The sequence below is a fragment of the Capsicum annuum genome, chromosome 8, assembly GCF_002878395.1.
Source record: "Capsicum annuum cultivar UCD-10X-F1 chromosome 8, UCD10Xv1.1, whole genome shotgun sequence".
NCBI lineage: Eukaryota > Viridiplantae > Streptophyta > Magnoliopsida > Solanales > Solanaceae > Capsicum > Capsicum annuum.
Genome location: NC_061118.1, coordinates 9,266,681 through 9,294,015, shown reverse-complemented (window position 1 = coordinate 9,294,015; position 27,335 = coordinate 9,266,681). Strand labels below are relative to the sequence as shown.

The 27,335-nt window shown below is 36.9% G+C and overlaps 1 long non-coding RNA gene across 12 annotated transcripts; it reads left to right on the top strand.

Moving 5' to 3' along the window:
- The first annotated feature begins 21,391 nt into the window (after positions 1–21,391).
- On the top strand, positions 21,392–26,894 carry LOC107838964. 12 transcript variants are annotated; one of them, XR_001664943.2, is made up of 8 exons: positions 21,392–21,713; positions 22,737–22,825; positions 23,191–23,373; positions 23,461–24,236; positions 25,291–25,370; positions 25,453–25,537; positions 26,594–26,640; positions 26,748–26,894. It is a non-coding gene; the product is annotated as an uncharacterized LOC107838964 (long non-coding RNA). The 12 variants fall into 12 exon arrangements; XR_007043887.1 differs by adding an exon at positions 22,971–23,071 and having other exon boundaries at positions 21,393–21,713; positions 22,765–22,825; positions 23,461–25,370; XR_001664942.2 differs by having other exon boundaries at positions 21,393–21,713; positions 23,461–23,526; positions 23,815–25,370.
- The last annotated feature ends 441 nt before the right edge of the window (positions 26,895–27,335 follow it).

Here is a 27,335-nt window from a genome sequence, read left to right as displayed (position 1 = left end):
AGATATTTCTCTTTAAGAATGCAAAAACCCGTTTTCCTTCATTATCCTCCAAAGCCACTGCCTCGACCCATTTTGACACATAGTCAACGGCGACCAATAGGTACTTCATCCTAAATGAGCTTACGAAGGGCCCAATGAAGTCAATGCCCCAGACATCAATTAATTCTACCTCCAGTATTTTAGATATTAGCATCTCATGGTGCTTTGAGATAGACCCTTGCCTTTGACATTGGTCACATCTCTTCGCGAACTCGTAGGTATCTTTGAACAAGGTGGGCCAATAATAGCTGCTCTAAAGCACTTTCCTTGTAATCCGATCACCTTCATGGTGAACTCCAATTGGGGAAGCATGACTCGCTACCAGTATACTCAACATATCTACTTTTGGGATGCACCACCTAATAATGTCATCCGTACACCACCGAAAAAGATATGGCGCATCCCAGAAATAATGTGTCACATCATGGAGAAACTTTTTCCTTTGATGAAAGGAAAGATTCTCCAAAATTACTTCACTTACCACATAGTTCATGAAGTCAGCATACCAAGGTACTTTTTTGAGAACTACAACCAATATTTTCTCATTCGGAAAGGAATCGTCAATCTCTAGCTTGTCCTTAACTGTCTGCTTGCCTTTGAGTGTGGATAGGTGATCTTCCACCTAATTCTCACATCCCTTTCAATCCTTGACTTTGAAGTCAAATTCCTAAAGTAGAAATACCCACTGGATCAACCTTGGCTTAGCATCTTTCTTCTCCAGTAAGTACCTCAAGGCAGAGTGATCAGTGTGCACCACTACCTTGGTACCAAACAAATATGCTCGGAACATCTCAAAAGCATACACAACTTCTAGAAGTTCCTACTCAGTCACAATATAATTCTTTTTAGCCCCATTTAGGGCCTTGCTTGCATAATATATCTGTAATACCCCGATCATTCCTTATGCCTAAATTCATCTTCTGAGTGAGTATGGGTGACTTCCAAAGTGATTGATGTATAAACTATGTTTTATTTCTCTAATTTCTACTTTTTTTCATGTGGAGAATTAAATAAGCTTTCCATCGGTATCAAATTCACCCAAATCTGACACTCGGGTGAAGAGTTAGAGCCATTTTAGTGAGACAGTGAGCCAACTGGCACTTCAGTGCGCCGTGGAGCCAGCCAAAATGGCAATTGTGATTTTCCAGTGATCCTCCGCGATTTCACCTCATCACTCCAAGGCTCAATTTCAGGATTGTCAATTTTTAGCACACCAACGTGATTCTTCCGCGTCGCGGTGCCCTTCCAGGTCACGACCAAGTGGTAAAAATAACTTCACCGCGTCGCGACACTGAACCATTTCCCAATTGTCAAAATCCAGTGAAGATCCACATTTTTGGCGCGTCGCGCCAGGACCAAAAATTGGGCTCCAATCTAGAATTTTCTCAAAGGTAATTTCGTCTTCTCCTCCCATTTTGCTCTCTCTCTATATATATTCTAGTAGAGGGGAGAAAATTCATTTTTTCTCTCCATTCCAAAAATCAAAAGAAAAGCTAGGGTTTCTTTCTCTCTTCCAATTCCAAATCTTCTTCAAGAAATTCAAGAAATCTTCCATATATTTCATCGAGTTGTTTAAGAATCGAGTTCTCCGAGTCAAAAGCATCAAGAAATTTAGCTCAAAGGTGCAAGAAAGAAGTTTATATCAAGTTTCTTCCTCTCCAAAATCCTAATCAAGGTATGTGGGGTTTGAACAAGAACACTCCTTTCATTCTTGTGCCTAAAGATTTAATTTCTATTAATGATTTACATGAATTTGCAAAGTGGGATTGCACCCAAATTTCTCTATTAGTGATTTATGAGATTTGAGTTGATTAAGTTTGAAATTATGATATATTTACCATCATATTTCTTGAAACGAGGATTTATTCCATGAGTTGAATATTCTTATTATGAATTGATGATTTTCGAATGATTTAAGATCAGTGTCATGATTTGATCCTTCCATGAGAAGTTGATTGTTGAATACATATGGATATTGAACTTGAGAGTCAAGAATGAGTCCTATGATGTTTCCTCTAAGCTTTTGATATTTGAAATGATTTGATAAGGAAATGTACTTGATGTTGAGAAAGATTGCATTGAGTTGAGTCGAGTTAGGAATCCACAAGATGTTTATAATTCACCAATGAGATATATATATTTATGTTTTGGTCATTATAATAGACCCATGAGTTGATATTGATTAAGGTGGATTTCCTAACGCGTTCTAAGCTGAGTCTGGGAGGAGTATTTAGCACCGAGCGGAAAATATGGTATTTCCCGGAAACTATGTGCCACCATAGGATTGATGTTGATAATTGTAGGCCAAAGGCCGAATATAGGATTGTGATTGTGAAATTGAGGTTGTACTCCCTGGAAATAGTACGACGCTCTGGCCAATAAGGGGTTCTCTCCTTAGGAGAGCAAAATGGTGGACTCCATGCGGCTCATATGGTGTAGTTTATGTCGGTTATAAGAAACTCTCAAGTTCATAACTATTTAAGTTCTTGAGTTATCGAGTCACTCCAAGTCATGAGTTGAAGAGTTTGAGTTGAGTCAAATTATTTATGAGATTTACGAAGTATGTGTTTTATTGATGATTTATGGAAGTAATGTTTCAGGTAATTCAAGCGAAGAGAGTTATTACTGTTAGCATGCATGATTTCCTTACACATTTATGATATTATTTAAAATATTGCATGCACCCCCACATACTCAATACATTCCCAAGTACTAACTTCCATACTCTTTTGTGCACTATATTTTCTCGTGATATAGGTTCAGGTGCTCAGTCTCAGCAGTGATAGTAATTTTCGAGTACCTTCACTACATCTCTGCAATTGGTGAGTCCTCATGGTTAGAGGACTTTGTCTATATTTTGTGATGTGGCTTTGTTGTTGTGGCTTTCATACTGTTGAGTCAGTTGGGGTTTGTTCCAATGGCTCCTTGATTTGATGTATAGAGGCTTTGTCAGACTAGAGACAGGGTATATACAGACATTCAATATGTGTTTTGGTTGTACAATTTAGTATTTTCAGTATCTCCTTTGAACCCGGTGTGGTATGTCTCTTTCTTATGCACGATTATTATTGAATTGAGTTCCTTAAGGTGGTGTTAGGTTCCAAGGGTTAGCTTAGGTCTACGTGTATCCCTAAGCACCGTGTGACATCTAAGGATAGGTTCTCGGGGTATTACAATATCGGAGGGAACAACTTCACTTTATTTTGGCTAAGTACAGCTCCAAGTGCTACTCCACTAGCATCACACATAATCTTGAACATCTTCGTCCAATCAAGAGCAACAATAATTAGAGCCTCAACTAGTTTCAGCTTAAGGCATTCAAAATCCTTACTACGGTCATCATCAAAAGTGAACTTAGCCTCCTTCTTTAAAAGTTTGCAAAGAGGGTTTGCAATCTTTGAGAAGTCCTTTATGAATCTGCGGTAGAACCCCGCATGACCGAGAAAGCTACGAACCCCTTTGATTAAGATAGGGGGAGGTAGTTTCTCAATCACTTCAACCTTTTCCTTATCTACCTCAATGCCTTTAGCAAAGATTTTGTGACCAAGAACAATGCCCTCCTTAACCATGAAGTGGCATTTTTCCCAGTTAAGGACAAGGTTAAACTCTTCACACTGCTGCAACGCCCGACTAAGATTCATTAAGAAAAGCTCAAAAGAATCACCAACCACCGATAAGTCATCCATAAACACCTCCAAGGTGTCTTCAACCATATCAGAAAATATCAGCATTATGCACCGCTGAAAAGTGGCGGGTGTATTACACAAACCAAAAACATCCGCTTAAAAGAAAATGTACCATATGGGCATATGGATGTTGTCTTTTCCTGATATTTAGGAGTAATAGAAATCTAGTTGTAACCAGAGTACCCATCTAAGAAATAGTACCAACCCCTTCCCCCTAGCCAATCAAACATCTGATCCATGAAAGGCATTGGGATGTGGTCCTTCAGTATCCATGAGTTGAGTTTTCTATAATCCATACACACCCTCCACCCAATAATAGGCCTGAGTGGGATCAACTCATTTTTCTTATTAGCGACAACTGTCATGCGCTCTTTCTTAGGCACACACTGAACGGGACTTACCCACTTACTGTCTGAAATGGGGTATACCAACTCTGCTTCTATCCACTTGATGATTTTTTTCTTCACCACCTCTTGCATAGGTGGGTTTATATAAAACTAGTCCTCAATAGTTGAGACACAATCCTCCTCTATATGAATCTTATGTTTACAAATACCAGAAGAAATGCCGATGATATCTGTAATCATCTAACCAATAGACCTCTTATAACTCTAAGAATAGAGGTGAGCGCTTCCACTTATTGCTCACCTAGGTTAGCCGCAATAATAACAGATAGTGTATTGCCACTACCCAGGAACACATATCTCAAATGGTCGGGCAGCTCTTTCAGCTCCAAGGTAGGTAGCTCTTTTATAGAAGGCTTAGCAGGTGGACTTGGACAATTTTTCAAGTCCAAATCCAACTTGTTATGTGCATATGAATAAGACCCTATGCCCGTTAAGGTACACACAGTCTTCTCATAATCTTTCATACTGTCATGATCAAAATTTATCAATACAGTGGCTAAAGTCTCCACGGTAAATTTTTCTTCTATAGGCACTTCCTGCTCCTCCTTATAATAGACATCCACAATAGAGAATACACTTATATCTTTATGCTATTTCATGGACTGGCATACATCAAATCAAACTACTTCATCATTCAGCCTGAATAGTAGCTCATTCACCCTTAAATCAATAAGTACACTCCCATTTGTGAGGAAAGGTAGATCCAAGATTATGGGCACCTTAAAATCCACCTTACAATCAATAATGATAAAATCAACCGGAAATATAAAACTGGCCACCTTTACTAATACGTTATATAGAATCCCCACGGGCCACTTCACAGACCTGTCTACCATAACTAGTCTCATATTTGTGGGAGTAGGATCCCCCAAACCCAATTTCTTATACACAATAAGTGGCATCAAGTTTATACTAGCTCGCAAATCACATAGAGCTTTTGAAAAATCAAGAGACCCAATAGTGCACGGGATGGTAAATGCTCATGGGTCTGTCTTCTTCTGCATTAAAGACCTTGTGAAGATAGCACCACAATAATAGAGATTGTCCATCGGCTTATAGATAACTATCCATTTCTTCATGACAAGGTCTTTCATGAACTTTGCATACTCGAGTATTTATTCCAATGCCTCCACCAATGGGAAATTGATCATCAACTACTTAAGCATGGCCATAAATTTGCCAAACTTTATGTCATCGGCCTTCTTCTTCAATCTACGAGAAAAAGGAGGTGGTGGTTTTGGTAAAGAAGTCACCGCTTCTTCCTTTTCCTTGTCTTTCTCTTTTTTAAATCCATCAACCAGCTGATGATTAGAAGAAACATCAATGTCATCCTTCTCATCAGAGTCCACATGATTACTTTCTTCAAGCTTGACATCTTCGTTGATCACCTTTTCAATAACAACTTTGCCCAAAGAAGGGCCTCGTAATACTTACCACTCCGTGTGGTAATTTCTATGGAAGAGCCATTATTTTGAGGGTTCTGAACTGTATCACTTAGCAAAATTCTACTCTTTCTCTGATTTAATGTTGCTGAGAGATGGCTTATTTGCTACTCCAAATGTTTGATAAAAGTAGTGTGTGAGTTTACCAACTGACTCATGGAAGATAAATCACTCTTCATAGTAGTCACCCCAGAGTTGGTAGTCTTACTCCCTTTAATAATTTCTCCATCATGTCCTCCATGGACATCTTACCAGAGCTAGTTGCAGCATTATCTCTACTTCCAGGAGGTACATATAGTCCACTCTTATCATTCTTGCTCTTCGTGTTCCCTTGATCTCTATCCTTATAAATAGCCTTGTCGTAATAGTTTTGACCTTGATTTCCTTGGCTATTGCCTTGGAAACCCCCTTGATTATTTAGATAATTCACCTCTTCTTTCGAATCGGAGTCAGCTCTTCCCTGGGATGCAACAAATTTTACCTTCACTATTTTTCCAAACAATAAATGCTTAGTCAGCAAATCTATCTGTGTCTTCAAGTATACCATGTCCTGGTCATGTTCTTTCTCCTTCTTGCATTGATCTGTAGTCATACTACTAGATACAGTAGGGCTTGCTACCATAAAATACCTGGTATGCTAAGCTCTACTTTGTTTGGTTATCTGATCAAGCATCTCTGAAGCCTCTAGAAAAAAGTAAGGTCAACAAACGACCCTCCTGCAGCATTATCCATGACTGGCTTCGTAATAGAGTTCAAAGCCCAATAAAGAGTCTCCATCAAATGAATATCCATCATGTCATGGTTTGGGCATTGCATCAACTTTTTTTTAAACCTCTCCCAGGTCTCATAAAGAGCTTTAGTGGGAAGCTGTCAAAAGTTACTGATTTCATCCCTTAACTGTACCCTCTTGCAGGGTGGAAAGAACCTTTCTAGGAAAGCCTCTTTTAACTACCTCTAGTTGGTTATGAGTCGAGAGTCACTCTATTGAGCCATAGTGTTGCCTCCCCAAACAAAGACAACGGAAACAAATATAGGTGGATAGCATTCTGACCCACTCCTGGATTATCAAAAAACTTGCAAATAGTGACATAGTTCACCAAATGCATGTTTGGATCATCTCCAGGAAGACCACTGAACAATCCCTTAAGATAAAAGAGTTGAATCATCATACTGATAATGTTAAATTTAGCTCCAGGTACTAGAGGTAGACGAATGATAGCTCCAGTTGCACCTGATCCATCCATTCCATCTTCGTCATCATTCATATCAAACTACATCGATTGATACTCTTGCCTTTCCCTAAAGGGCCGATTCTTATTTATATTATGGTTTACTAGTGCAGCCACATTCTCTACATGCCTTGGGTTAACAGGATCTAATAAATTATCACCCCTCAGCTCATTATTGTCAGGATTAGGATGACGTGTCGGTTGGCTGTTATTTTGTTGATTAAGTTGAGCTCTAGCCAGAGCAACTAGTCTTTCAACATCTTGGGGGACTACCATTTTACCAATTAACTGTGGTTTTGAATGTACTGGTAATAATGGTGCACCTAATCTTCATGCACTTGGCATACATAATAACTGCCCTACACAAAACAAAAATAACAGAAAAAGGTAAAATTTAGGAAACTTTGACCAAAGGTCAATTCACAATCACAGACTTAATTAACAATTGTATACCCCGACAACGGCACTAAAATTTGATATGGCCAAATTACAACTTTCTTACGAAAGTGTAAGCGGTCATTGTCAAATATAGAACCCAACAAAGGTTGGGGTCGAATCCCATAGGGAATACTTATGCAACAAAGTAAGCTGATTCTTAATGGACTATTGATCTAAGATTTTGAAATAAAGGAAGGTTTTAATGTGTTAATAATATTCTCTCATTCTTGTATCACACAGAGGTCTAACTAATGAAAGTTAATGCAATTATAATTTCAATGAGAATGAGTTAACTAAAGTTATGCTCATCGAGATATTCAAAGTGTTAGGATTGTGAATTTGTGCTTGATTTCTAACTTATAATTTCAATTGTAAGAAATATTGAATTCTAAGGATTACCCACTTATTTCTCAACCTAATGGATATTTTACCCTTTACTTCTTTTGAACTTAAAGGATTCATGTACTATTCAGTAGAACTCTCATGATGGTTGATCCCATTAGGGCATTAACCCTTAAGCCAAAAGGTAAACCCATGGATTTCATGTGAATCACCTCTTTTCCCAACATCCACTTTCTTGTTCAGACAAGTGGTGTTCATGGTCTCACTTCTCAAGTTTGCAACCAAGAGATGTTATATTAATGAAGAGAGATTCATGTAATTTAGATAAATGTTAGAAATCAAATGGATTCACAACCCCAAGCAGCTCTCTACATCAAGGCTCCCATAACCCTAGTTATGGGAGTTTAGCTACTCATTTCTATATATGATATCAAAGACATATTGATGTTCATAAATAGCTTCAAGAGAGTACTTACAAAAGTTACAATATTGTTCTTCTCAATCTTCAATGGAAAATATGGAAATAATAATTAGATCTTAGTTTCTAGCTTCAAATCTTAAAAAAAGTGTTACAATGCTCTCAATAGAAGAGAAAGTATGATAATACTCTCAAAAGTTCCAAAATAAAACCTAATACTTAGTATTTGTTGGGCTCAAATCCCATAAGGAATACTTGTGCAACTAAGTAAGCCAATTCTTAATGGACTGTTGATCTAAGGTTCTGGAATAAAGGGGGGTTTTAATATGGTAATAACATTCTCTCATTCTTGTATCATATAGAGGTCCCACTAATGAGAGTCAATGCAAGTATAATTTCAATAAGAATGAGTTAACTAGAGCTATGCTTACCGAGATGTTCAAACAGTTAGGGTTTTGAATTTGTGTTCCATTTCTAACTTATAATTTAAATTGCAAGAAATATTGAATTCTAAGGACTACCCACTTATTTCTCAACCTAAGGAGTGTTTCACCCTTTACTTATTTTGAACTTAAACGATTCATTTACTATTCAATAGAACTCTCATGAGGGTTGATCCCATTAAGGCATTAACCCTTAACTCAAAGGGTAAACCCATGGATTTCATGTGAATCACCTCTTTTACCATTATCTACTTTCTTGTTCAGACAAGTGGTATTCATGAGCTCACTTATCAAGTTTACAACCAAGATATATCAATATAATGAAGAGAGATTTATGCAATTTAGATAGATGTTAGAAATCAAATAAATTTACAACCCCAAGCAGCTCTCTATATCAAGGCTCCCATAACCCTAGTTGTGGGAGTTTACCTGCTTATCTCCATATATAATATCAAAGACATATTGATGTTTATAAATATCTTGAAGAGAGTACTTACAAAAGTTACAATATTTTTCTTCTTAATCTTTAATGAAAATATGGAAATAATAATTAGATCTTAGTTTCTAGCTTTAAATTTCAAATAAAAATGTTACAATGCTATTAATAGAAGAGAAAGTATGATAATACTCTCAAAAGTTCCAAAATAAAACCTAATTCTTAGTATTTATATGATTCTAGGAACTGGGATCTTAAAATTTAAACTCAGAATTGTTGCGTCATGCTTGACGGGTCGGGCGACGGGTCGTCGCTAAGGCAACGGTTCATTGCTGAGGCGACGGTCCATTGCTTGGACCGTCGCTGGAGCTCCAGTGATACTGCATTCTATTTCTTGGTGAAGGGTTAGGCGACGGGTCATTTCAAGGTCGATGGACCATTTCATGGACCGTCATGGAACTTTCAGTGACACTGCCTTCTTCTTTCAGGCGACGATTAGGCCGATGGTCCTTCACATGGTCGACAACCTGTCACCTAAGTTGTCACTTGTTATTTTTCTCTTATTTTGCCCAATTTTTCCAAGTTATTCTTTATGTTCAGTTCTTGTCCTGAAAACACTAAAGTCTAATATTAAATACAACAATAGTTACTTAAAAACACATAATTATCCTAAGAGAAAGGCCTAAAATATTCTGTCAAAGGCCAGAACATCAGTATACAGCTCATCCGAGTTTGACAAAGATGTACCATGACTTGATGGAGATCTATTGGTGGAAAACATAAAGAGAGTTGTGGTAAATTTGATGGCTAAGTGCATGGTTTGTCAGTAAGTGAAGGTTGAGCACTTGATGCCTGGTGGTATATCTCAATAGATAGAGTTATCTATGTATGTGGAAGTGGGATAGGATTAAAATGGATTTTGTTATAGGTCTTTTGTAGTCTCACAATCAGTTTGATTAAATTTGGATCATCGTGGATAGAATGACTAAGCCTGCTCACTTTTTCACTATACGACCTACTTACTCTAGAGAGGATTATGGTAAGTTGTTTATTCAGGAGATTGTCAAATTTCATGGTGCTCTAGTTCCATTATTTTGGATTAAGGTATGTAGTTATCTTCTCATTTTGCCATTTCTTTTAGAAAATTCTAGGCACATGGGTGAACCTTAGCACCACATTCCACCCTCAGATGGATGGATAAGTGGAGAGTTTCATTCAAACTCTAAAAGATATATGAAGGGCCTATATGATTGATTTTGGTTATAGTTGGGTTGATCACTTACCTAGTATTGGTATGGCTCCTTTTGAAGATCTTTATGATAGAAGGTGTAGATCTCTTATTGGGTGATTTGAGGTTGGTGAGACTAGATTATTTGGTTTGGACTTGGTTCACCAAGCCATGGGGAAGGTGAAGCTGATCAGGGATAGGCTTAAGATTGCTCAGAGTTGCCAAAATTCCTACGTAGATGTAAGGCTAAGAGGGTTAGAGTTCAAGGTTGGCGATTGGGTATTCTTGAAGGTGTCTCTCATGAAGAGGGTGATGAGATTTAGGATGAAGAGGAAGCTCAGCCCCCATTATATTGGTCCATACTTGGTCTTAAACAAATTGGGCAATGTTTCATATGAATTGTATTTGCCTTTGAGTTTGTCTTCTATTTATCCAATTTTCCATGTATCGATATTGAAGAAGTGTGTGGGCGATCCTTCTTTGGTTGTGCCTATTGAGAGTGTTGGTATTTTAGATTTCTTATCTTATGAGGAAGTTCTAGTTGAGATTTTGAATAGGGAATTACATCATTTAAGGACTAAGGATGTGGCTTCGATGAAAGTCTTTTAGAGGAACCAAAAGGTGGAAGAAGCTACTTGGGATGCTAAAGAGGATATGAAGTCCAAGTATCTGTTCTTATTCCCTAGGTTGGAAAATCATGCTTAAGGTATGCATTTTACTATTCCTATTTCTTTTCAAATTTTGGTTCATGACTTTGGGGTTGCAGTTTATCTTAAAATCATGCTAATGGATACCTTGATTTATCATTCGGGGACAATTGATCCTTGGGGGAGGGGGGGAGGGGAGAATGTGACACCCCAAATTTTTTACCTCAAAAAATTTCTTGACTATTGTTCTTACTGCCTAAGCGATAACTCACATAATAAGTTGTGAAGACTCCCTATGAGTCATAGGCAAATTAGTAAGGAATGCCTAAGTTTCTGTCTTGAGTACAACATGAACCTCACGAGTTGTAAGGTGAGACTCGTGGTCTCACCAGTATGATGGTCTATTATTTCTGCCATGACAACGACTAAGACCCTAAAAGTTGTTAGATCTTGTCATGAGTGATGATATGGGACTCGTGACCCTGGCAGTAAGGTTGCCTTGAGTCATTGCCCAGACTAAGAGTGTAGGCAACGACTAGTACCCAGACATAATGAGTAGTGACATGACTAATAATAATTGGGTGATAATTTTTTAGTTTCTTAATTGAGGGCACTTTGGTCATGTTTCTCTTTCCCTAATTGTAACCCACGATATAAAATACCCTAAGGGAACCCATAACTCTTTATTACTCAATCATAAACTACTATTTACTCTTTAGAAATCCCTAAGTCAAGAACAAGCTAGGGTTTCTAAGGATTGGTCATCTAAAGTTTAATTGGTGGTTTATCTCCATAACTCTTGATTTCTCAGGCATGTATCTCTTTCCTTAAAAAAATTTGTTTTAAACATGTGTTTAAGATTATTATCCATGTGATTTAATTATTGATTTGGAAATAGGGTTAAGGGCTTTTGGGTACTATTGATTGGATTGTTTTTCCCAAGGCTTTTGTAAATCATTTATGTTTTGAATTGATGGCTTTTGAACTAATTGGGTGCATGGACATAGTAAATGTGAATAGGGGGTCGTGGATTCCCCCAAATTGATTTGATAAACTTAAGGGGATCATGGATTCCCCTAACTGTATGTATTTTGGTAATGGAATTGGTAATAACCTCAACCCAACCTTATGAAATTGGATTTTAAACATGGATATATGCATGTTAAAACTAAATTTGAACTATTGTATTGCATAAAAGGCTAATGGAATACAAGGGGCTTTGAAAGGCCTTTATGGCTATGAATTGATTTTAAATTGAACCTTGGGGGTTGCGGATTCCCCCAAGTTAATGAATAATCGAGCCATGAGGGTCATGGATTCCCCCAAGTTAATGAATAATTAGACCATGGGGGTCGTGGATTCCCCCAAGTAAATGGTCAATAGAAATGGCATAATGATATTAGTTTGCAAGCGTGATTGGTATGATAATACCGATAGTATATGCCTTAATGGATGGTCCTAGGTTTGATGAACGGGGATATGTAAATGTTTTAATTTGGTCTTAAAAGGAGTTGTGTAGCTGGTCGTAAAGGTAGAGGTTCCAAGAGACTGACACTGGAAACCCATGTTAGCCGGCGTAAGGGTTGGTCTTAATAACCATGTGCTTGTGTTACACTTTATATATTTGTATCCTGGATAAGCATAGGGTCGTGGATTCCCCAGCCTTCTTCGATACCCCAGTTCGTATGGCTAACATACACTGGGACCCTTTTAGTAGGGTGAGAGCTGGACCCATATAGCCATAGGTGTAGATGATGGTTTGAGCTACACATTCCAGGCTAATATGTTAAAATCTCTTGCTAAACCTTGTTCTTCTTCCTGGAATTTCATATATATATATATGTACGTATACTGTGTGCATGCAATTTTATTGTGGTATAAGACTTGGCACTATTTTATCCCTTCCCTGAGTTACATGCTAGTGTTCACCCCACTAATCATCTTCAGATGCTATATCCCCATGAGATGCAAGGTTCGAAGATACTTTTGTTTCCTTGCATGGTCTCAGCTTTGAAGTGGTGAGCTTCCATTTTCCAGAAGGACCTCATTTCATGGTCTTGTCTTTACTTATGTCTTAGATTATTTTGGTGGGTTCTTTTTTGGCTATTAGTCGGGGGCAAGTCTTAACTTAGGTTGATGTTTTGTTTCTTAGAGGATTTTGTGGATGAAGTATGGGTAGATTGTATTATAAATTCTTAGATACCTCTTGGTATTGAATTATCTATCTAGTTATATTTTTGGAACTCGGTTCTATCTTTTATATGTTCAAAACTCATCTGCTGCTAGTTACATTATGTACTAGTTGGCTAGGCTAATAAGGGTAGTCTCCGGTCCTTAGCAGACTTATGATACCCTTCACGACTCAGCCCTGGTTTGGGTTATGACAATTAAACTTACTTTTTAAAATTGCATTGCATTAAAGGAATAAATAGATAAAAATTGGATTTCGATGGCCTTGGTGGCCATTGCTTGAATTTTAAATGGAACTTAGGAGTCAGTTTGGTTATACGAATAGGTTTGGCAAAATTATATTACCTTGACAGCATATTGGCATGACGATACCAAGTTGGTAAATGCCTTAATGAAAGACTCATGGGTTAATGGTTGGATTATATGCAATTATTTTAATTTGGGCTTAAAAAGAATTGTGTAGCTCATCGTGAAGGTGTAGGTTTGAGAGGGATCAACACTAGAAACCATGTTTCCCAGCATTGGGGGTCCATGTAATTATGTTCTTGGTGCACACATTATATATATATCTATTTTGGTAGGACTATAACGTTGGTGTCTTTAGCCTTTCCTCAATTTTTTCCTTGATTTATGCAGCTCACACGTACTAGGGCCCTTCTAGTAAGGGGAGCTGGACCCATATATCCCATGGGTGCCTTAAGGACGGAGCGAGCTATATAGTTCAGGTTAATACTTTAAACTCTCATATACATAGCCTTTTTTCCTATCCCGCCATACTAAATATATGTATATGAATGTGGTGCATATGGTTTATAATCGAATTTAGGTAATTGAATTATTTTATCCCTATTTTCTAAGTTAAATGCCAGTGTTCGCCCTACTGACCATTCTTGGATGCTGCATTATTTTATGATGTAAGGTCTGAAGGTTTTTCTACTACTCCCGTGTCGCGTTAGGTGGTGTGATACATTTTTAAGTTGTTGTGAAGTGGCGAGCCTTTATTTTTATTAAAGCATTTCCATTTTATTAGGTTTCTTTTCATATTTTAGGAATTTTGAATTCTCTTTTTTTGTAGTTGGGGGATTGTCCCGACTTAGTAATTAGTCTGGTTTTAGAGGTTTTTATGGATAGCATTAGGATGATTTATTGTCTTGTTTAGATTCTTAGATGTCATTTGATTCATCTATCTTTATTACTATAATGGCTAGCTTTCGCTATTTATTTTATTATGCCCTGGAGATTAGGCTAAGGGGTAGTCTTCAGCCCACAGTGGGCTTAAGATACCCATCACAACTAGGCCCTAATTTTGATTGTGACAAGCTTGGTATCAGAGCATAGTTCAGGGTCATTGGGTGTCCACAAAGCCATGCCAAGTAGATTTCCTTTTATGGGTATGTAGCGCGCCATACTTATAAGGGAGAGGCTACGATGTATTTAAAAATGTTTTCTTTTATTATGTTCTATTTTTGGGCTATAGAGTTTAGTGCTATGTAACTTCCCTTACTCCTAGCTTACTCGCATTTTCGACCATTCCTCCCCAAAGATCTGATTGTTTTAGAAACTTTGCTGGAAGCTCTATCCCACCTGAAGATAATATAGAGGGAATTCTCCCTACTTATAGAGTGTAGAACCGGTGTAGGATCCCTGCTACTGATTGTATTTCACCATATGGGGTTCCACCAGTCCCAACTAATCCTTCTCAAGCATTTTGAGCTGGTAATACTTATGCTCAGTTACCTCAAGGAGATATATCTGATGCGGAGTTCTATTAGTCTATTTATATACTTACTTAATTGGTGGTATCACAATCTTGTTAACCTGATCGTGTTGGTTCTTCTATTAGTTCATCTGAGATCACTCGGGTTAGCCATCTTATAAGGTTGAATCCCCTAACATTTATAGGCTCCAAGGTTGAGGAGGATTTTTTAGTGGTTTATTAATGAGATGGAAAAGATTTTTTGGGTTATGCTTACTACTGATTCAGAGGGTATGGATTTTGTTGTCTATTAGTTGAATGGTATGTCCTACCAGTAGTATGAAGAGTGAGAAGCGATGAGGGGTGATAATGTTGAATCAACTATGTGGTATGACTTTTCAGGTATTTTTCTTTATCACTTATTTCTTTAGGAGTTAAAGGAGGCTAATATAGAAGAGTTTGTGAACTTGAAGCAGGGAAAGATGAGTATTAAGAAGTATGTCCTAAAGTTTCAACAGTTGGCCCATTATGCTCCAGAGTTGGTATGTAATATGAGGTCTAGAATGAGAAAGTTTGCTTTTGGGTTATCCCATGATTTGGTGTTAGAGTGTAAGGTTGCCATGTTGAATTATGATATGGACATATCCAGGCTGGCGGTTAATATGCATCAGGTAGAGGATGAGAAAAAAAATAGGTAGAGATGGGAAATAGGCTGAACAAAAAGCTTAGATACTCAGAGCTGGGTGTAAATCAGCAGAATAGTGAAAAAGACGGTAGGCAGTCGACTAAGTAGAACAATTAGGGGAATTCTTATTCGTCGACTAGTACTCCTTACCCTAAGCCTGTAGGTGATCGGTGTTTTCAGTCTAGGAGTCATCCAAAGGCACAGGGTGCCCAGTCTCAGGCTAATAGAGCTCATTCATCCCCACCTTACCCTCATTTTCATTTTTGCAGGAAGCTTCAATGTGGATATTGTGAGGAAGGTAGAAATCAGTACTATAATTATGGTTAACTTGGTCATATACAGCGAGATTTTCCTTCATCCAAAATTGACACTGGAGCTAATAAGGTCCTGGTTGCCACTTCCTTGTCTCCTGCACCTAAAGGCACAACTTAAAGTACTGGCATTGTCCGAAATTATCCCTATACTCTTGGTACTCGCCAGGAATCTGAGGCATCCCACGATCTTATCACTGGTATGTTATAACTCTTCTCTCGTGATGTTTATTGCTTTCTTGATCCAAATTTTACCCTATCTTATGTGACCCTTATGTGGTTGTACACTTAGGTTTTAGTTCTAAAAATAATTTTTACCCATTTTCTGTGCCTACTCTCATGGGTGGGTTTATTGTTGCTAGAAAAATCTATAGGGGTTTTATAGTGTCCATTCATCATAGGGTGACATTGGTAGATCTGATCAAACTTGGCATGGTGGACTTTGATATAATCATAGAGATGGATTGGCTCTATTTATGCTATGCTTCTCGGGATTGTAGGACCCAAAAGGTCGGTTTTCATTTCCCTAATGAATAGGTGATAGAATGGGATGGGAGTTCCTTAGTGCCCAAGGGGAGGTTTATTTCACATCTTAGAGCTTGGAATATGATTTCCAAAGTGTGTCTATATCATCTAGTTTGGGTTAAAGATTCTAACACTAAGAATCCCTCTTTGCAATCTGTCCCTGTAGTTAATGAGTTTCCTGAAGTTTTTCTCAATGATCTCTTAGGAATTCCTCCTGATAGGGAGATATATTTTGGGATTGATCTTTTATAGAATGCCCACCTTATTTCCATTCCTCCTTAAAAGATGGCTCCGGTTGAACTAAAGGAACTAAAGAAGCAGTTAAAAGATCTTTTTGATAAGGATTTTATTCGTCTTAGCGTTTCTTCGTAGGGTTCTCCCCTAATTTTTGTGTGAAAGAAAGATGGGTCTCTTTGGATATGTATAGACTATTATTAGTTGAACAATGTTACAGTGAAAAATAAGTCCCATCTTCCTAAGATTAATGACCTTTTTTATCAGTATCATGGTGATAAGTGTTTCTCTAAGATTGATCTTCGCTTGGCTATCATCAGCTGAAAATTAGGAAGGTTGATATTCCCAAAACAACTTTTCAAACCTAGTACGACCATTATGAGTTTTTGGTTATGTCATTTGGATTGACTAATGCTCTGATTACTTTCATGGATCTTATGAATCGGGTGTTTAGGCAGTTTCTGGATTTTTTTTAGTCTTCATTTATGACATCTTGGTGTACTCCAAGTGTGAAGAAGATTATACTAATCACCTTTAAATTGTGTTGCAAACTCTAAAAGACTAAAATTGTATGTGAAATTTTGTAAGTGTGAATTTTGGCTAAGTGTTGTAACCTTTCTTGGGCATGTTGTTTCTAGTAAAGGGATCAAGGTGGATCCACAAAAAGATAAGGAGGTTAAGAAATAGCCTAGACCCACAACTCCAACTGATATTAGGAGCTTCTTGGGCTTGGTTGGGTATTATAAGAGGTTTGTGGAGAATTTCTCATCTATTGCTTCTTTGCTGATAAAGTTGACTTAGAAAAAGTTTTAAGTTTTTGTGGTATGATGCTTGTGAATGTAGTTTTAAGAAGTTGAAGGATAAATTGACTTCGACGCCTGTTTTTACTCTACTTGAGGGTACTGGGTTTGTTATGTATTGTGATGCATCCCGTATGAAATTTGGTTGTGTTTTGATGCAACATGACAAGGTTGTAGCCTATGCTTCCAGGAAACTTAAGGTTAATGAAAGGAATTACCCGACTCACGATCTAGAGTTGGTGGTTGTGGTTTTTTGCTTTGAAGATTTGGCGCTATTATTTGTATGGGGTGTATATGGATATCTATTCAGACAATAAGAGCTTGCAATATGTATTTATATAGAAGGAATTAAATCTCAAGCAGAGGTGGTGGCTCAAACTATTTAAGGATTATGACATGAGCCTTTACTATCATCCAGGTAAAACTAATGTTGTTGCTAATGCTCTTAGCAGGTTGTCTATGAGGATCCTATCTCATATTGAGGAGGATAAGAGAGGATTGGTGAAGGATATTCATAGGTTGGCTAACTTTGGAGTTTGTCTTTTGGACCTTGAGAATAAAGGGATGATTGTTCAGGAAGTGGTTAAATCATCTCTTGGTGCTGAGGTGAAGGAGAACCGGGTTTTGGATGATATGGGTTAGCAAAAGGTTATGGCTTTCGATATTGGGGGAGATATCATCTTAAGGTATCAAGGTAGGTTAAGTGTTCCTGATGTTGATGGGTTGCAGGGAAGAATCTTTGTTAAGGATCAGAAGTCTAGATATACAGTTCATCTGGGTTCGACTAAAATGCATTATGACTTGAAGGTGTCTCTTATGAAAGGAGTCATAAGATTTGAGAAAAAGGGGAAGCTCAGTCCCCATTATGTTAGTTCGTATCAGATTGTAAGAAGAATTGGAAATGTCACATATGAATTAGATTTACCAGTAGGTTTCGGCTCTATTCTTTCTGTTTTTTGTGTCTATGCTGAAAAAGTGTGTGGGTGACTCTTCTTTGATAGTGCCTGTTGAGGATGTGGGTGTTACAGATTTATTTTCTTATGAGGAAGTCCCGATTTAGATATTAGATAGGTAAGTTCGTAGATTAAGGACAAAGGATGTATCTTTGGTGAAGAATCTCTGTAGGAATCAAAAAGTGGAAGAAGCTACATGGAAAACTGAAAAAGATATGAAAGCCAAGTACCCATTCTTATTCCCCGAATTGGATGAAAGTACTCGAGGCATGAGTTTCGTTTCCCTCTTGTCACATTTCAGTTTTGACATTTGATTTTGATGTACTCGTGATAGTATCGTGCTAAACATGTCCTAAGTTCTCATTCGGGGATAAATGATCCTAAGAGGAGGATAATTTGAGACCCCGTAAAATTTGATCATTTGATTTTTGACCCTCCCCATACATAATGTTGATTTTTAAGTTGAATCAAAATTAGTGGTATTAAAAGGGTGTTTTAATTTTTTTTTTAGAATTTTTGAAGGGGGTTCAGGATCGTTTTGGGACCCTGAGACAGTAAGCTTCCGCGATAGTGCCACGGAGGTTAACCTCCGCGACAAGGGCATGGCACGAAGGCTACCCTCCATGATAGTGGCATGCCACGCTGCTATGTAAATTTCATTCAGTTTTTATTCTCTTCACTTGGGGTGAGGGGCTTTTGGTCCTTTTACCCCTTACATGACTTTATAATATTAAAGTGACCCTTTTCCTTCAATTTTAAAATATTAAAACCATTTTTTCCTCTTTAACTTAAAACCCAAGAAAAGTTCAAGGATTTTACAAGCATTCAACATTCAAGCTCCAAACTTTGAATCCTCATCGAATTTTTCTATATTTCGCACATATTGCTCATCCCTAACTTGTATTTTTACATTATGATATATATTTAACCATTATTCATGTAATTTTAACTGTTGGGTTTGAAATTGGGTTGAGGGCTTTTGATGGTTATTGCTTGAATTTTATTTTCCATGTTTTAAATATGTTGTTTACACTTTAATTGGTGGTTTTGGGGAATGAATGGTGTGTTGTTATAAGGACCGGAATGGAGAATATGGTTTTCCCCCAAATTGATGAAAATCTTGCTAGATAATGGCATTAATCTCAACCTACCTTTGTGACTTTAGTTTTGAATATAGAATTAGCATGATTTTAACTTACTTTTGAATACATTGCATTGCATTAAAGGAATAAATGGATAAAAATGGATTTGGATGGCCTTGGTGGTCATATCTTGGATTTTAGATAAAACTTAGGAGTTAGTTTAGTTATAAGGATTGGTTTGCATAGTTATATTAGCTTGCAAGCATATTGGTATGATGATACTAAGTTGGTAAATGCCTTAATGAAAGACTCCTGGGTTAATGGTTGGATTATGTGCAATTATTTTAATTTGGACTTAAAGGGAATTGTGTAGCTCACCGTGAAGGTGTAGGTCCCATGGGGATCAACACTGAAAATCACGTTTACCGATGTTTGGGGTCCATGTGACTGTGTGCTTGGTGCACATATTATATATAGCCCACTAGGTCCATGTGACTGTGTGATTGGCCTTGGTGTCTTAAGCCTTTCATCAGTTCGTGCAGCAAACACACACTAGGTCCCTTCCAATAGGGGGAACTGGATCTATATAGCCCATGGGTGCCTTTAGGATAAAGCGAGCTACATAGTTCATGTTAATACCTTAAACTCTCATGTTCATGGTCTTTGTCCTTATCCCGGTATCCTATATATATGTATATGAATGTGGTGCATATGGTTTATGACTGAATTTTGGTAGTTGCACTGTTTTATTTTCATCCCTGAGTTACATGCTAGTGCTTGCCTCACTGACCATCCCTGGACACTGCATCATTTCATGATGTAGAGTTCGAGGGCTTTTCTGTTACTCTCACGCAACATTAAGTGATGTAGTATGTTGGTTGAGTTGTTGTGAAGTGGTGAGCCTTTATTTTTTAGAAAGCCCTGCCATTTTATTAGGTTTCTTTTCATATTCTAGGAATTGTGAGTTCTCTTTTGTTATAGTCGAGGAAATGTCCCGACTTAATTGGTATTCTGGTTTTAAAGGTTTTTGTGGACAATATTGGGATGATTGGTTGTCTTGCTTTGACTCTTAGATTTCATTTGTTCATCTATCTTTATTACTAGATTGGTTTGCTACTGTTGTTTATTTTGTTGTGCTCTGAAGATTGGGCTAAGGAGGTGGTCTTAAGCCTATGGTGGGCTTGAGATATCCGTCACAACTAGGCCTTGGTTCGAATTATGATAAAACTAAAATCAACTCAAGGTGAAAATAAATATATCGACGGATTTTCCCTATAATTCAGGAACCTAGGGTTCTAAACCACCAGAATTTCACTATAGATTTCCATTCTAGTGATTCTAAAATATAAACAGATTAATCCATGTTAAAAAGAAGTAAAAATTTTACCTCAATGAAGGATTTGCACTCAAATCAAGAGAAAGTCGCACCTTTAGAGGAGTAAAATTTTGAAGTTTGGGGACTGAAACCCATCAAAATAAGGTTATAAACTGTTGTTGCATCACTATAGCAACTTGCATGTCGTTATAGTGACCTGAACCTGCTATAACGCCCTCAGCTTTTCAGCACAGAGTCATAATTTTTTACTCAGGAAGAGGATTAATAAACTATTAGTTTTGTTGGAAAGAAGACTTAGAGATCTTTAATTTGGTGAGTATTGTTCCCCTAACTCTTCATATTCCAGAAGAAATGCTCATTTGAAGTTGACCCTTGTTCAAACTTAGCTCAAAACTAAATCAGTAAGGGCACTTTCAACTTAACTTTGTATTAGGGGTATTAAATGACCTTAGTAAATATAAAATGCACTTACATACTAAAGAATTGATCCTAACACATATGAAGATCCTCTACTAGAAATTACCCTTATTGCAACAAACTTTTTGGCAATGGTTTCAAAAGCGTTACTATAGAGGGTCTATTGAAACAATTCCAACTGTGGCAAAAAAAATTGTTTTACTAGAATCTAATTGATGTTATAATCGTTGTTATTGATATATAAACATTGCAATAGAGTGTCTTGTAGCAACGCTTGCATGAACTGTTGCCATAAGCCACCTATGGCAACGCTTAATTGAATAAAAAAGTTATTACAATGACTTCAATTTTTTCCCTCCCCAATTTTTCACAAGGCGCCAAAATATATAATGAAATATATAACAATAAATGAAAAAAAAAACTAAAGAAATAGTGCTGCTCCGATCGACTGCTCCAAATTAAAGGGTTAAGAAACAATAAGAAAATCTTCAAATAAAAAAGTTTGGGCCTCCGATCATCGATGGCTCCGGATCGATCGAATGCTTTGAATCGACTAATCTTCAAATTAGTGTTCCAATTCTCCAGTGCATCTCAAAATTTACAAAAAAAACTTTGGGTCTCCGATCGATCGACTGCTCCGCTTCTCAAATTAGTTCTCTGATCGAATACTGCTCCGACTACGAGTGCTCCGACAGCTTTCTATTAAACCCTAGCCTTCTATTGAAACAGGTATTTCAGTGCCACAGGATTTGAGTGCCCTAATTTCTAGCTTCTAACAGTATTTTTGTGCTTGTTGCAAAGTGTCATAGGATTTCAGTGCCCTAATTTCTTGCGAAGTGTCAATTTTTTGTGCTTATTCTCTTAAAGACACTGGTTTTTAAAAATATTTGCTATTACTTGATAACATATGAATAGCTTTATTTATTGATAAAAAGAGGAAGAAGAAGAAACGTTCTACAAGAAATAGAAGACAAGAAAAGTTTTTGAGTTTTTGGTTGACAAGGTAAACTGCTCTAATCATTCATGTTTAATGGCTATTGGTAAAAATCATATGATGAGTGTAAAGAAAAATCAGGTTTATTGACTGATGAGTGTAATGTTAATACAAGTTGCGATCCTAAAGTCACGATAAGCTTAACTGGAATTCGCGAAAAATTGGGAGGTTTGGTTAATGTATAGAGACAATATGATTGCATAAATGGTACATTGTTGAATGTTGGTTAACCCTCTATTTAATCACTTTTAATCCCCTCAATGCAGTAATATCTAAGCTCTGTTAGGGCTTAAAGATCAGAGTGCAAATAAAAGTGCGAGGTTCAATTAAAAAAAAGCGCAGAGAAAAAATGCAAATATTTATGTTTAGTCCAAGATTAATAATTATAAGCATGAACGACTAATATGTGAATAAAGAAATTGAAAAATAATTACGACAAAGTCAAATATCAATTGTTTAGTGTCACCTATTCAAAGAGATCCATTGGCAAGGAAAAGTATGCCTTAAAAACTTGACGACGATAGTGAAGCACACATATAGCTAGGTGAAGCACTCAACACATTTTAAGCCTCTCATCGGGTATTAAGCATGCCTTTGATAACACTGCCTCAATGTGATGAATACGTCATGCCAGATGAAGATGATATTCTATGGCTCTAATAATCAGCTCAAGAAGATGCTTAAAAGCTGTTGTGTGAGCTTTATGGTAATTAGATTTTAGCTCACCTATTCTGATTGCGCTAGCTTGTTTCCTTTAGGTTTTCTTAAGGTCTTTGTAATCATCAGGGGGAGCTTGAAGTGATGTAGTGCTTTGACGAGAAACAAGACATTGTTTAATCTCTTTAAGGTGATTTTTCTAAATTATATGATAGCTTTTTCTTCTTGGCGTAATATACTTTCTTGAGTTTGTGAAATTTGATTAAAGTATATAATAAATGGAGAGAACTTTTTGTCAGCTCTTAAATTAATAAATGGAGAGATCTTCTTGTCAGCTCTTAAATTATGGTTTTGAAGAGAAGAGTTGATCCATTTTGACATACAAATGAAATGTCGGGTGCCATCATTTGATTGTGAAACACATTGGTAACAATGGGTTAGAACCCTAGCCTTTCTAAATTTGAAATGACACCTTATGTCATTCATTTGAAGAAATTTACAAGGCCTTTTGAATATATTTATGTATGTAATGACCCAAAACTGATCTGAGTGCAGAGGCTTTACACTTCCGGATCAGTGAGCTAGGCGAAGTGTCTACATCAACTAAAACTGTTGATCTCTTTGTAATAGGCATTTCAAAAAGTTCTTAAAGCTTATGCAACAAAGCTCTTCGCTAGATTGCCAAAGGGCGGTACAGGAATTGTTGCAGCTGCCACTGGAATCGAAGGACAGATAAAGGTATAGTGTCAATTGTCACCCTGAAGCGTGGCTATCTTTTTCTACTACTAAATTCTCCACTTGCTGCCTATGAAATCTTATCTCCAGACTTCGAACAAGGATGAAAAGGTTATCTGCTGCATAGTAAATACTGCAGAGTGTTGTCACAAAACGGTCAGTTCTCCCTTGTATGGGTGATTTATGTATTAAATTTAATAACATATCCAGTACTATGTACTAAATTGGAATCCCTTTAACCAATGATGGAAAACGTGCAGAACCATGCGACCTTCTTTAGTGCATTTTTGAGTTGGTAAAGGTTAATGAGATTTAAATATAAGCCAAGGTGATGAGGAACAGTCGTCATGGAAATTCACAAAGAAATTTCCAAATAATGTCATTTTTTTGTTGTCTCCTCAAACTCACACCAAACTTCTTTTTATCGTGTTTACATTTTAGCAGTGGGAAGAATTGGCTGATAATGTGTCAAAATTGATTGATGCTCAATTTGAGGATAGGGTTGATATGTTTGAAGTACAGGTAGAACATGCTTATATAGTTTCACTGCTTAGTGTTAAATACATTTTCAGGATGAATTTTCAGCAGTCGTTATAAAATCATTGATTACATTAGTGCTGGAATAGAAACAAAGTTTGACTCTGAAATGGCGGCGATGAGTCGGGTTCCATGGAGCACTCTTGAAAGTGTTGTTGATTAGTCAGAGTATGTTTACTATGTCGTACATTGGCACCTTCAAACAGAAATACGTCAATGGCATAAATTTGATCCTTACGAGTATCCATGACATTATTGTATATGCTTTTGGATACACAAGCAGTAAAGACTATTTTGCTGGAAATTCCTTCTCTTCTCTGGGAAAACAAGTAAGATTGCAAGCATTTCAGAAGTGTGGATCCTTCATTGTTTGTTCTTCTTTTTTGTTTCTTCTGTTTTAATAAATTTTAGGCTGATATTTTTCACTAGCACTGTCATCCTCATTAACATTTCCATTTCTATACTTTAGGGCAACCACATGTTTAAACTTTATTCTTGAGGTAATTTGTAGTTTTGATAAATAAAGTGGCTCATAGCTGAAACTGAATATGATTGATCCTAGAAAGCAAAATAGGCAAAGATGACCGACGCTCATTTGAAATATTCAGTTTCCTGATGAATATGAAAATACACTGCTATAGAAAAACAGTAATAATATCTCTAAATCCTTCTCCTCCATCAGTATTTTGTGCACTGGGGTCATTTTTGCTAGATTTGTAACTTCACGAGATAGGAGACTTCAAACTGATGTACTTAACAATATCTGTCTTTCTGTCCTTTTATTTTAAATATTAGAACTGCGACTATTTGATAGGACTGAATGAGGTGGCAGACCGTGCTAGTATATGCAGCTCATGTCCTTTATTTGATCTTTCTCGAGATGGCAAATAATTCCTGATTTTCAGTTCTGGGTTGTTTTTTGATCTCACTTGAAGTTTGCTGCCAAATATGAGTTTCCATCCCCTCCAAGGCGCACTCAACAGGAGCAACTATTGCATTGGCACTCAACAGGGGCCCAGCCCCTCGTGCCTGCATATCTGTCACCTTGGTTTCATGATTTGCAAGAGAGTTTACTTTTTGATACCTTGTTTGATCATAATAGTGTGATATGCTCCATTGCTATGCACTCCCCTGTAATTACTATTTTACTATCTCTTCTGATATGTAGATCTTTTCTAAGTAACTACCATAAACTGGACCCTAGCAGCTGGATTGGAAGTATTTGGTTGAATTCCTTTTTTTATTTGTGTTTGTTGTAGAATTTAGTAAGAATTATTTCCTTATCCCTGCTTCTGTCTAGGAAGGGACAGCGCCAACTGGTTATTTTTTATAGCTCCTTGTATTCATTTCATGGAATCATTTTAACACAATGACGTACTACAGGCTTATTCCACTGTTGGGACACTTGATTACATTGCACTGGAGGTTTTATTGAAGAAAGGATTTGAATGTGAATGTGATTGGTCAGTGTCTTTGTAGTATGTTCTCTCTTTCAAGTCAAAGCTTATATTGTTTTATTACATTTTCTGCATGTTCTTCTATCAGATGGTCACTTGGTGCGATCATGTATGAGATGCTCGTGGGATATCCACCATTCTATTTTGATGAGCCTATGTCTGCCTGTAGAAAGGTAAGAACGGGAGTTTGCTTATGGTGAAAGTCTCTAGTGTTTGGAATCCACTGGTTATCATCTATGCACATTCATACTTTTGGTCTTGTTACTCATGGGAGTTCAGGTTTTCTGATGTTTCAATTAGTTTTCTGGTTTGGGGCACACAATTAGAACTGAAGAAACTATATTACTAATAGAAATTCAATACTCTATAAATAAACTTGAACTACTCGCCAAGGCTCCAAGACTGCTCTATTGGCCCAGTCTGAGTTTGATAAAAAAGTTGAAAATGTAATTGTTTGCCTGAGCACAGTGGGTGGTTTGGTATGTGAAGGAAACACTTGCTGGTTACGATATCTACGACTATTGTGCCCGAGTTCCCATCTAAACTTCATAATGTACTGTTCCATTTTAATGATTTCCATATTATCCATTTGAACAATGTTTAGAATCTTTTGACAATGACATTGGTTGCAAAAAGCTTTTAGTGATCTATAACTTTTCTTTTTTAAACGGTGGTATTCGGTCCAGCTTATGGTGCACTCGACTATTCCACTGGGCCCCTGCTGGTTGCTACTTCACATCACTCAAATACTGGCTAACTCTGGCTAACTCTGCCCATCAAGGCTTAGGGAGATGGTAGACAACCATGAATACCTATTACTATGAAAGTTTTTTGTTCTGCTGAATAATACTTTTAGGGGTCGTTTGGTTGGGAAATTGTTATCCCGAGATAACTAATACCGGGATTAGTTATCCCGGGATAACTTATCCCACCATGTATATGGGATAAGTTATCCCATCACTAAGGGGAAAATGGTGGGATAAGTAATCCCAGGTTGGATTAATTCCTCCAACCAAACAAGGGATTAAGTGATCTTTTATTTTATCCCGAGATAATTTATTCCTTGGATTTTTTATACCTCAAACCAAACGATCGCTTAATCTTGTTGTTTCTTGGAGGTATGTTTCTAAATTGCAAATATTCACTAGAAAATGAAAAAAGGAGTTCTGGATAATATACGCATGCTATTACTATCACTCATTCACTGAAACATTTCTATGTTTGTGCAGGATTTGAAAGGAAAAGTTGTAATGTCTGGGAAGTCCATTTGAGACAGGTAAAGGTTGCCATCGGGGTTAAAATCTGTTCATGCAGTCGCTAATTTGGTATTAGTATAAGTTTGTCATTTATGTGCTATTTATATTATTTGTTCTCTTTTTATAGGTGTCCAAAATGAAAAAAGAGATGAAGAAAGTGATGAAGACATTAACTTATCGCGACTCGAACTTGCTACTATATAAAAAAAATTATTAGCTTGTTGCATATTTTGGATTATGAGATTATTAATAAATGATTTTGTTTTGTGATGTATATATATTGTGTTATAATTTATTATGTATGTAAATAAAAATTTACATTAATATGAGTGAGTATTTATATATATCGTTTCAATTTAATAACATGTGGCAACAATCATTGCAATAGATCAATAAACTGTTGCAATAGGTAGTCAAAAAGCGTTGCAATAGAATCTATTCGACGGTTAGTAACCGTTGCAATAAATGAAAATAGTCGTCTCAATAAGTAATGAAATAGTTGTAATAGGTACTCAATACGCATTGCAATAGAATAACAAAAGCGTCGCAATAGATGCTATTGTAATGGTTTAATGTCGTTGCAATAAAATCTATTGCGGCGGTTAGTAACCGTTGCAATAGATGAAAATAGGCGTCTCAATAAGTTTAAAAATAATCGTCGCCATAGCTTGAACTATGACAACGGTTTCAGACAACCGTTGCAATAGCTAGACCT